General features: G+C 40.5%; 1 protein-coding gene across 1 annotated transcript in view; it reads right to left on the bottom strand.

The window, feature by feature from the left end:
- The window catches only part of ADGRV1 (adhesion G protein-coupled receptor V1), a 295,225-nt gene that overhangs the window by 71,616 nt on the left and 210,763 nt on the right, over window positions 1-12,846 (bottom strand). The window lies entirely within an intron of this gene.

The raw sequence follows: 12,846 nt of genomic DNA, 5'->3' as shown, positions 1-12,846 counted from the left end.
GTAGTTAGTCTGTTGGCAGTCTTTTTCAATATGTCTTGGAATATATAGGGAAATTTGAGATGACTAGGTACGTGCTAACATTGCTCCAATGATCAGAAACTGAACAAATATGAGACACAATAAAACATTCAGCTCATGAAGAGCTAAAAAGCAAAAATCAAAATGCTTTTCTGGACAACAGACTACATCAGATAAACTTGATCTTGTTCTTTCATGAGGTTACAGGTTTGGTTTATAAATGCACTTGGAAACTTTTGGCACTATCTGAATTACACAGCAGGATGCAATACAAGGAAAGCAAATGAAAAACCTGCTAGACACCTACCACACTCACTGGCTAGTTCTTAATCCTGCAGAAAGGAATCTGGAAATTACTGTGCATCACATTAAGCAGAACATGAGTCGTAACTTTATGCTGTTCCAAAAAGGTACATGTCATACTTGGATGTATGAACAGCAGTATATGCTGCAACACATATGAAGTAACAGTTCTGCTCCAGTCAGCATTACAAAAACCACAGTAGCAAGCTGTGTCTGGTTTTGGCACATTTCAAAACCATGAATTAAATGAAAAAAGTTCATAGTAGAGCTGTTAAGGCTACCAGAGGTCTTATAAATGTGTTCCACTCTGAACAGACTGAAAAAAATTGTTTTCATTGGTTTTGTTTTGTTTGGTTTTGGTTCCTTTTCCTAAAGAGAAGGGACATGTATTGGCAAACTACAGGTAGGCAAAGGAACTGGCAATCTACGAGTAGGCAAAAAGCAAAAGCAGAATACTTTCTCCATGTTGTAACATATTTTTCTTGCTGGAAAACACAAGCTGAGGGGCTTAAACTAGACCAAGACTGGCTGATGGCTATCAGAGTTGTCACAGAAGGGATTTGCTGTATTTAGCAGCTCCACAAGGATCAGGGCTAGGTCCCTGAAAAGAGGATCCAGACACAAACTAGCAAGGTACTATCAAGCCCAGAAATTAATACTTGGGGAAAAAAATATAAAAATACCTAAAGCACGTGCTTTACAATTAAAGATGTTAGGCAGCTCTTATTTCTGTGTTTGAACCATTCTTTCCAATGAAGCTCCTGAGGTTCAGTTCTAATGTAGTTAAAGCTTTCTCTTCTGGTGAACACTTATTAAACATTTCCTAGGCAATCCACAGAGTCAAGCCCAAAATAGGAAATAGAGAAGATCAGCTGATATTTCTTTTTTCCACTGTAGTTATTTTCTTAATTCTACTCCTTTTCTTTCCTTGATTCACCTTGCCTTTCCTTTCTCCTTCCTTTCTCCCTTTTACCCTTCCCTTCCCATTGTTACCAATAACTGCAAACTATGCACATGCACACATCCAGAGAACATGCCTAGCATGTATTTTATTTACATCCTATTTGGTATTTTATTAGGATGTTGCCTGCCAATGCCTCTGATGATAAGCAAGCTCATTTATATCCATAACCCACTCAAATATTGCACAATCCAAAACGCATAATAGAAGAGTAATCCTTCCAATGCCCAAGGTTGAAAACCACACGTATAGCTCCAATCTAACAATGCAGTGTTTACTTTATCTAGTACTCAAAAATAATGTTTACAAAAAAATCTACTCTCACCGCGAATATGTCTTGCATCCTGCTACTGGTTAGACAATCTCTCTCTAAAGATACGCATAAGACACAAATAAGAGAATTCTAAAACAACCATTAGCAAAGATTTTTTTTTTTCTTTTTGCAAAGGGCAAACCACCTTGCAATACCATAGGCATAGAAGCATCCCAAGCATTACTTTTTTTTCCCTAAGCCTTCAGAAAGCAACCATTGGTTTCAGGTGTGCTCTCAGTAACAACATGGCATGCAAACGATAGTAATGCTTCTGTCATCTATACTTACTACATATTAAGCATAGGCTATAAAGATTACAGTTTCCAATTTGCAGCATAGAAAGAAAACTTAGTGATGTAAAATAGTTTTTACAAGGATTTTGAAGATATTAGTGCCAGGTCAGAAAGTACAATATAGGAGATTACAGTTGCCAGGAGAATGCTTAGACAATCAGGTTTCTCGCTCTCTATGGATGCATTTACATGTAAATATAGCTTGAAACAACATTTTTCAACCAAATGTTAGTCCAATGTTGGCACAATATGTCTGCTCGAGTAAGTGAGAAGGAGAAACAAGAATCTAGGAAAAATTCCCATCCTCAATCAATACTGACTTAGCGGGGGACATCCAGACAGGCAAATGAAGATCTAGGGATCTATGGTCAAGCATGTATCCTCTTACCTTCCAAAATGCCTAACTCTGTTTTGCATCGTTCCAACTAGGTATTTTCAAAACAATGTCCATGCAGAGGCAGACTGAATTAAAAAAGTCATTACTGATGAAACTACATCAGATTTGACTCCTTCCATCCTCTACAGTCTGTCAACACTACTCCAACCCTACTCCAGGTCTTAAGGCTCCCAAAGATGTCCACATGCCATCTGTGAGGGCACACCATACATACCCTCAGTTTTGTGTTATAAAACCACTCCCTGGTTGCTGTGAAGACTCTTTGCAGAGACCAGAGCAGATACAGGACCAAGTGCTATGTAGTTTCGGCTGGGGGAGAGATGTCTAACAAATGTGAATGAGCATGAGTCTCTGTCTCTTAACCTTTGGGCCAGTTATCAGTCCTTGGAGCTCTTTTATTTAGCATGAATGTTTGGAATTTAAGGCATCATTTTATAATTCAAAACATTTTCAAAAGTGACAAGTAGTAACCTCCTCAATTCTAGGAGGCCTAGTGAAATAGCTAATTTTGGGTGATGGTGGATATATAAGGTGACAGTGGATACCTAACAGTTGGAGAGAAACAAGGCCCTTTATAGTATTTCAAATTGGTCCTAAAAATTGGTACACCAGTATTTATTTTCTTTGTCTTGGCTTACAGTAGTAAGATCAAACTTCTACAGAAAACCCAATGATGATTAGGGGAATGTATCTCCTTACAGTCTTATTACAGTGTTTATGTATAAATTAAAATCAGCTAATGAAGTATGTTGAAATACTGATTCATCAGACTAAGCTCATACTGTGATAGTCATATTTCAGTAGTTAAAATAAGAAAATACATAAATGAAGGCCTAAACATAAACTGGTCTTTTTCCAAATTTGGATGTCATAATTTCCCAGCCAGCAGAAGTGAATGCTTATGTCTGTGCTGTTTCAGAAACTGAAAGCAGTGTTTGAGCATCTTCGTCTGAAGCAGAAAACGCCAGCCACTATAGAAAAAAATAGGTCTTAATAAAATAATATACTGCAGCTGCATAATGACCTGTGTTAAAAGGAAGCAATAGTTTCCATTCTTTTAAAAATACATTATTATTACGTAATTATGATGATGATAATGATAATAAAGTTTATGATCATAACATTGTTTTTCTAAATGCTATGCATGCCTCATCCAAAAGTGTAAAAACATGGTTTGATAAAAACAAACATCAGGCTTCCAGCATCACTACACAAGGCCATGGGCGCCTTGATAAAAATAAGACTCAAAAGGCCATGGCAGCTGTAGTGAAGCTAAGCACTAATGGTCAGATAAACTCTGCATTTCTAACAGCTCATTATTCATAATGAGCTAATTCACAATTCATAATTCATATCCTCAGGCCCACAGCAAGTTTTAAAAGAAGTGACATGGCTTGGGTGAATCGAACGCCAGAAGGCAAGCACCGTGGTATCGTGACTCAGGAAGACACAGTATGTCTCCTTTCATGATTCAGTGCTTCAGAAACCTTCGTATGAGCACACTGAGCAAGGACCTTCCCTCCAGCTAGGCTGATTTTTCTACAGGACTGAGCAGGGAAGAACAATTTCACACTGGTCAGCATAAATTACAGCCGCCTTAGGGTACTCTAAATTACACTTGGCAGGCCAGAGAGGTTGTTCAAGCAGCGGAGGCTGACTGAAACGTAGCATGGCTTCATATCTTGATGACTTTCCGGTATGCAAGGGTTTCTTTTAGCAAGAGGTTCCTCTCAGGAAATAGATTTTATTTTTTTTTCTGCTCTGCAACAGAATTGTAGCTCAAAACAACCAGGAGAGAGCTATCTGATTTATATTTGCATCAGGTAACTCCAATAAACGACCTTATGGTAAGGTGAAAGCAGCACTGGGTTGTAACTGAGTCAAACCTTGTTGCTGGAGCTTTCAAAGGGGCATGACACAGCCCACATCCCGCTGACATCGCCTTGGCAGGATGTGGTTGCCCATCAGCCCTCCTATATTCTTTGGAAAATCCCTGCTACTTTTTTTTTTTGATGACATGCAAACACACTGCATGCTTAACCCACGTTGGCCAAACTTCATGTGCTGTATCAAATTTTAAAGCGAACTCTGATTTCCTTAAATCGAGTGGCAGTACAGCATTATAAAATAGCTCAAATTCTGGTTCTATCAGCAAAAATCTTGGAAATGTATTCATCACACACTGGAAATTTCTAACTAGACAGTTTAAGATTTTTAAAGTGATATTTACACATGTACATGCTCTTGCTAGAAATATTTTGCCTATTTCTTTCCATAAAAAAATGTACCCAGCCGTAAGAATTGGGTCCTAAATCCAAGCAATTGTGTCCTAAATACTGACTAATGAAATTAAAGAGTGCATGATGATTACAGAAGTTTTTCAAAAACTGGCACTCTGCTGCAGTTATATTTTACAAAGCAGAAAGTCTTCTCATATTAGTGGATTCCAGTCCCAAAGAATAATCTGTTATGTGTAAAGCATCTCTGAAATTTAAGATGAGAGACACAACAGTTGTAAATATTACACTTCTCTCCGCATGATTTGTATCTGAAGCTACTTAAATGTCAGTTCCTGTTGCTGCTAGTTGTGAAAAAAATCCTTTTTGTAATTTAAAAAGTAAATTTGCTAAAAATAAGTAGGCTTTCTACCGGTAAGATAAGACATTTAGGAAGGCTAAGGAAATGTCAGGTGAAACAAATTAGAAATGTAATAAAACCAGCATCTCTTTCTTTAACTTGAACAGTACAGTGTTTGCTGAACTTCTACCACAAGCTCATGTCGGTGCTGCCACTGATAAGGGAAGAACACTAACATAAATAAACGTTCTTGCTGATAAGTGAACCACAGGCAACCCTTCCTCATATTAGTGAGGTTTTTTTAAAACTTTGCCTCAATTCTCGCCTCCAAACAACGCAGCCAGAGAATCTCCAGCTTTGGATGTTAACAGAGACTTTTGCAATATGTAGAATTTTGTTTGTTTGCGGTTTTCAGGGTGGTTTTTTTTTCCCCCCTCTGCTTTGCAAACAGACGCAGATCTCAGTACAGCATGTGCAGGACACTGTGCAGAGCGGAAACTCGCGGCTTTACTGCTCTGGAGGAAGTACTGGTTTCTTTCCTCACAAGCAGTCTGAAAAACCTAAATATGTGAGCCTGCAGAGCAGCGAGCCTGCACCCCCATGCCCCTTATCGAAAGCGCTGTATCTGCCTTTTCCAGATGGTGAAACTGCAGATATGCGCCCAGCAAATCTCAGCTCTTGGCTCCGGGCGTTGCTGCTGAGCAAATGCCCAGGGCAATGCCCGAGGAGCTCACATCCCCTCCAGCGGCTGTCCCACAACACACAGCCACCTCCGGCAAGGAGCACGGTTGGCACCACTTCCACGTCTGTTAGCCCCGGGATGACAAATTGCCACTTGTTGAAGGCTGAGTGTTACTGGCTCCACCAGCTGCTCATTAACAGGGTTTTACAAGGCTGTGCTTTGTTAGCCAGCATCGGCATGCTGCAGAAACAGTCTTCCAGATAAGCTGCTTCTTGCAGCCGAGCATCCCGAAGCCAGCGTGGCTCCCTGGGGGAGATGGGGCACCTAGCAAAGATGTGGAACAGCCCCTGCGCAAACACTGAGCCTCTGCCCCCAAAATACCTGTCTGGTTGGAGCTACAAGTTCATCTTACACTTTTGTGTACCTTTGCAAGGAATCTTATTCTCTGTATGTTGTGCAAGTTCTTCACAAACCCATGGCCACAATGTTCCACCAGCTGTTTCACAGGTTATCCTACATTTAGATGTGGTATTGATCCGTGGTGACAACTACACAAATTTTGAAGTCTAAATGTAAAAGGTTCCTGGTTCAATTTGCTCTTCTTACCTAAGAGATGGGGTGCAAGAACTAGAATCAGGGAAAAAACTCTTTTCACCCTATAATTTCAGCAAAACAGTTGATTAAGCTTGTATATACCTATGGAATTATTTTGGAAAAAAAATTAAAAAGGTGAGTGCTTTCCCTATAGCTGCAGCTCAAAGATTACACCATAATGTTACTTCTGCTTTTGTTTAATCACTTTTCCTCAAGAGGAAATAGGGGATTTTCTCTGGAACACCAAACACCATCTGCTTCTGGGTCAAAGCAAGCAAATCTCAGATGAACCGTAAAAGCTGACCCAAAGAGTACAGTACAGCTGTGAAACACGTCACCCGCCTGTATAAGTACATTTTGAGACTTCTGCAACCAAATACGACTGCCCAAAGCACAACACAGCTAGACTGACCCACTTTGATTCAGTGCTGTACTTGGCCTCTGTCTCGTCGTCGGGATGATGGGAAAATGAACAACCCAAGAAATCTCTTACTGCCTGTACTGCTGCTGTGGTTATTGTTCGGTATGAACAACAATCAAAGCTGCGTTTGTGTTTGATGAATTTAAATCAGTTTATATCTCATGCAGATTAGCTCAGAGACAGGCCCATACCTTTTTTTTTCATATCTAATTCAACATGGGAAAATTAATTCTTTTACTAGATGTAAGCTTCAAATGAAATGCAAAATGTTTAACAACAGTTTTTCCAGATTTTATAGAGTGATAATGTGGTGGTCAACCCTTCGGCATTATTTAGTTTTCTTTTAGTTTCTTTCCTCTATGCAGCAAAAGAAAGAGGAAAGAGACTGAAGGGAAGAGGGGAAGAAGGAGTGGAAAAAAGTAACGAAAACACAGTTAGACCATTTTGGTTAAGAAATGCAAACTCAGAAAGCAGCAGAAATTACAATTGCCAGAAATCAAGCCAAGGCTTGCTCATTGTTGTTCACTTTTGGACAGATTGTCCCAACAATTTTTTGAAAGACAACTCTACATCAGTAGGAATTGCTGCTAGAAATTTGACACTATAGCACCTTTACTCACATGTCAAAATTCATTATGAGTAGCACCATATTCATTAATGGAGGTACTCACAGAGTAACTACCAATGATAGAAAACAGTGGGGAAAATCCAGTCCACCACGAACAAAGAATGAAGAAGTGCCAAGATGCTGTTTTGAAACAGCAAAGAACGGGATCCTCAGAAGAGTCAGTTTGAGTCAGTGTGTGCAACAACAGTCTTGTCAATAAACCAGACCTATTGCATAATAAAGCAAAAAAGAATTTCCTTGTTTTTCTCTACTGCTGCTGTTACTGTGGAGCTAAACAGTTGGGAAAAGGGGGGGTGGGGGGGGGGGTGGGGGTGGCGGGGGGAAAGAATGCCTAAGCAGTGCTTTTTTATAATGAGAACCCAAAATGTCATCTGCTGTTATTTTAGAACATGGCCCACTGTGTTTCAGTCTTCTCATTATACCATCCTCTGGAAATTTCTCTGAACAATTTTATACCTACTTTTTTTTCCTTTTTTTTTTTCCCCCCACCTCCTGTGAAAGTAAATACTAAGGAAGCACCAATTACCAAAGCAGAAGCATCGAGGACCTAGCAGAAGCACTGCATTAATACAGTTTCGGCTTCCAAGGCACTGAAAGCTCTGGAGTCCCCAGGCAGATCGACCCAGAAGTCCCAGAAGACTTGTAGCCTTCAGCATTTAACCAGGAAAATAAGCTGGTAGAAACCTGCTTGAAATCTTTAAGAGCAGGGTTCTTGCTAACACTTCCATTTAAAAATTATATAAGGAGTTATATGTCTGATTTCAGTTAATTATCTGTCTCCTGTTTACATCTAAGGCTTCTTCCTCCTGTGTATCAGCCATTTTCAATGGCTTTGAAACAATGTTCTATTATTGTGGGGTTTTTTTGGGTTTTTACTGTTTAATATTTGTTTCAGTTTCTCACATGAAAGAAAATGCAGACACTCCTAATTAGCTTACTTTTTCTTTCCATTCTTTAAACTAAGGATTTTAATATATATTTAGCTGAAAAAGGAGATGTTTCTATGTGTGAACTGTCAAACATAAATGAGGCTCATGGTCCTGCCCTTTGGAATGAAGAATAACAAAATGTTATGCAGACCTTTTCTTCCCACTTCAAAACAGTATTTAGCACATACACTCTCTTTAATCTGCATGTTTTGTTCTGACATAGTAAATGCCCAGGATAAGCACGCACCACAACTGCTTCTATTGCAGCCTCTCTGTTAGACATACTGGTTCTATATGAGCCATACCGACAATTAAATTTAATACTACTAATACAAATCAACCTACTAAAGCTGCGTTCCTTTTTCTCAGATGTACCTTAGCACAGTTCCGTGAGATACACTTTTAATTACTGGTGCTGTTACATCGTGGAGACAAGAGTTTGCCTTCCAAAGCACAGCTCGCTGCACTAAATACAGTCAACGTCCATGTACTTCACACAACTAAAATGTGAGCACAAAATTGACCCATTGCAGAACAGTCCTGTGGTGAAGTTAAAAAAAAAAAAACTAATTTTTTTTCTACTGTCTTTAGGAAGATCAAATACAAGAGGTTAGATATACATACTTGTTATAAACAGCATGCCAGTGTCAATGAACCAGTCAGAGCCAGTTGCTGGTATTGATCTCACTACTGCTTATTTTAGCATTTTCTGCTCTATTCTAGCATATCAGATGAAGGCTTTTCTAAACTGTTGAAAAACAGATAAACTGAGAATGAGCTCTTTTAGTAGCAGTAGGCGGTATTCTGCTAATTAAAGATCATAAAGTAGGAGGGACTATCTTGCTAATTTCTTACACAGCCTGAAAGGAAATATGAAGCTTTTAAAAGCTGTCAGTGGCAGGGGTGCAAGCCTTCATCCTGCAGATGTTGTCTGTTACTTTTGCCATAGTACTACACAGGCTTCAGAGAAGCCTCTGGAGTTTTGCTTGGGCACAAATGTCCCCTCATCTGAACCTGTTTGAAGGCTCAGACCCCAAGGTCACTTGTGGGTGCAACTTTCACCTGTAACAACCTATCCTTGCAACCCATTAAAACTACTGTGATTTGTCAGAACTTAACACTGGTTAGGAATTTTACCTTAATAACAATTATTTTTCTCCACTCATTTTTCAAAATTCCATCACTCAAATCAGCCAGGATTTATCTTTATTTTAACGCTTTAAAAGCACAACACAGTAATGATGTCTGTTTCTGATGTGCTAACATTTGCTTAACATTAACAGTAAACATTTGCCAAGATATAAAAAGCACTCAACCCCCTGCCCCCGCCCCCAACTATTTTCCTCCACTGAAAACATATGTTGGTAATGAGGGATAAATAAAAGCTAATTAAATCCATCACATTTAGCAGTGAGATATTTTTAAATAATCCTTAGCAGTGGGTAGCACATTAGGCAGCTTCACTGGAAATAATAGAGGAGTAATAGAGCACAAGCACAGAATACAAAAAGGCCAAACTCTGCACTCTCTTAACTGTTGCTGTAGGTCAAGGAAGTAGGGTAATTTGTCCAGAATATATACACATACATGGGAATGTCTATATTGTGGTGCAGTGTGGACACAACTCAAGTAGCTCTGGTTCATCAGACACACTTCTCCTATAGTAGCACAGAGCTCAGCATGGGCTCATTTGCCCTGCCGAGAAGGGCAAAACAGCGAATGCTGAGAAATCAGACAGTGAAAAATTCAGGCTTTTTTCCCCCCACTGCTTCAGCTGAGTGGTTTGCGCATGTGCTGGTTTTGGCTGGGTTAGAGCTAATTTTCTTCATAGTAGCTAGTATGGGGCTGTGTTTTGGATTTGTGCTGAAAACAGTGGTGATAAAGCAGGGATGTTCTGGTTACTGCTGAGCAGGGCTTGCACAGAGTCAAAGCCTCACCCCACCCCACCAGCGAGGAGGTTGGGGGTGCACGGGAAGTTGGGAGGGGACAGAGCCGGGACAGCTGACCCCACCTGACCAAAGGGATATTCCATACCATATGATGACATGCTCAGCATATAAACTAGGGGGAAGAAGAAGGAAGGGGGGGACATTTGGAGTGATGGCGTTTGTCTTCCCAAGTAACCGTTCCACGTGATGGAGCCCTGCTCTCCTGGAGATGGCTGAACACCTGCCCGCCCATGGGGAGTACTGAATGAATTCCTTGTTTTGCTTTGCCTGTGTGTGCAGCTTTTGCTTTACCTGTTGAACTGTGTTTATCTCAACCCACGAGTTTTCTCACTCTTACTCTTCGGATTCTCTCCCCCATCCCACCTGGGGGGAGTGAGCGAGCAAGTGGCTATGTGGTGCTTCGTTGCCAGCTGGGGTTAAACCACGACAGCGCAGCATTCGGCCTCGCATCCAGATGTCCAAGCATCATTCTGCACTGAGGTCTAGCAACAGCAGTTTGCAAAAGCTTTGAAATCCTAGATGATTTGCCAGTGAACTGAGGAGAAAGGAAGTGGGAAAACTGGGATAACAGGAAGCACAAGCTGGAGGGAGAGGACCATGTGGGGAGACACTTCCAAGTCCACACAGAATATAAAGCAAGGCTCAGGCATTACGGGATGGGAATTCCACTTCCATTCGTGATACAAACGTCTTCCTCTTAGCACGTTTGACAGTTCAACTAAAATCCCTGAATGCTTTTTCTGACTATTCTTAGCTATTTTCTTAGCTATTCCTGCCTGTAAAAGTCTGATGTTTCAAGCATATTTTTCTAAGACTCAGGACTAAATTCAGCGCTTTTTAAGTAATGCGGGAAGGGGGACATGAGACTTCATCCAAATACTTGGATAGAAATCAGCTCGCTCAAGCTAAAACATTCCTGTACTGGTAGTGGCACAAGTCCTTGGGTTTAAGAAAGCAGGGCTCCATTTTAGGGAACAGCTAGCAAGCCAGGGATCTGTGCCCAGATTGCATGCCAGCAGTGAAACAGTCATGCAACTTGGTGAGACCCAAAGTATTTTGGCTGACTGGGTTTATGTGTCAGTGCACCAGCCCGGCAGGTGTTCGGTTAGAGAGAAAGCATGGCTCTATCTGTAACAAATAATTAAGGCTTATGGGGTCCTCCTCGTAAGCGCAGGCAGTAAATAATTAGAAGTTGTGGGATTGTAGCCCTTGAAATAAAACTTAACAAAAAGTAGTGTCTGGAAATCTGCTTCAGGAAGATTTTATCCTTACAACAGCACCAAAACAAATGAACCTTGGAGAAGTACTCAGACTAACACATCACGAATTATTATGACTTATGTTTCGGTTCAGTCTGAGCCCTGAGCCTAGACTGTCCCCATCCTCCCACCTATCCCTATGAGTTAGAACTTACTTATTTAAGAAATCTTTGATAAGCCTTATCATTCAAACTTCCAGTCCAGGCAAGACTTTAAAGTAAACATTTCTCATCACGCTCAACTTTTATGCACTTTGTGTAACACCAAATATACAAGCAGGGCATAATCATTTACAGGTTTTTGCTTCTTTCAAGCCTTCCACTTCTTCATTATACTCGCAAGTGATATGAACCCTGCTACCCTGCTAGCATTTGTGCTTCACCACGTTGGAGTAGCTTTGGAAGCATACACTATCTCTAATTTCGTGCATTGTACAGCTCTCAGCATACTGGTGTTAAACAAACCAACGATGAAGACTTACTATCTCAGAGCATGAGTTATCTCCATGCTGCTTCTATTTTATCACTGGTTTGGGTTGCAACCCAGCAGGGCATGACTCGCTCAAGGAAACCAAGCATTCAGACATCAACTGCACTGCTTGTTTTGTCTGAAATCCAGGTCTGACTCCCTCTCATGTGAGGATATACAAAGTGCCCTTGACCCATGGCTACGCACTTGGTACTGGAATGCATTTTCTGTGAAGTTTCTTTTCCAGATAATGTTGGCGATGGCTCCTAGACATTAATTTGTGCCCTGTGCTGTGCCCATGCATAACAGCTTGATTCAGAGAAACTGCAATGTGAGTAACAGGAAGAGTTGTAACTCTTAGTCACAGAAAAAAGTTCATTATTTCCAGCTTTCTGTGGCCTTGTGTTCTCCTGTCCCCTGGATGTGGCTGCACAGTCACAGATCCAATGACTTTGCTGGAAAAACCTCTGTCTTGGGCTAGACTGTAAAGGAGATAGATGTCTTTGGTTTTTTCTAGAAAGGAATTTTGCTGGATAATCTTTTCTCATTATTTCTCATACATATCATCATGGCAGATGATACGATACAAAGAAGATATATTTGCGAGAACATTCAGCTTAGCCTTTTTCTGCTGTGAGATGTTATCATACCACTATCACTGAAACCAAATACATGGATACTTCTATAATTTTAAAGTATTGTAATGGTACATGTGGTTCATCTATGCTCAGTTTGTTTGCCACAGGGCATTTTAAAGAGGGAAATGAATGAATCAGGTGGGACCTCCTGATGTAGAGGGGAGATCATTCTTCCCTTTGGCTAATAAATGATCCTGCTAACAAAAGAGACACTTCCAAAAAACTGGAGGGATTGTCAGAGGGAAAAGAGCTTTTAAAAATGCAAGGAGCAGACAGCCAGGTCTCAGAAATGACTGAAAAAACCCGTTCTGGGAACTAGAGGAAACTGCGTAGTTTGGTTCAATTAAAAAAGCTAGGCTAAAGCTTGACTAAAGTCATGCTTGAAAACCAGCTTGACCAGCTTTTGCAAGGACACA

This window comes from Gavia stellata, chromosome Z (genome assembly GCF_030936135.1).
Source record: "Gavia stellata isolate bGavSte3 chromosome Z, bGavSte3.hap2, whole genome shotgun sequence".
Lineage (NCBI taxonomy): Eukaryota > Metazoa > Chordata > Aves > Gaviiformes > Gaviidae > Gavia > Gavia stellata.
The sequence above is the reverse complement of the archived record's forward strand: the minus strand, read 5'-3'. Positions and strand labels throughout refer to the sequence as shown.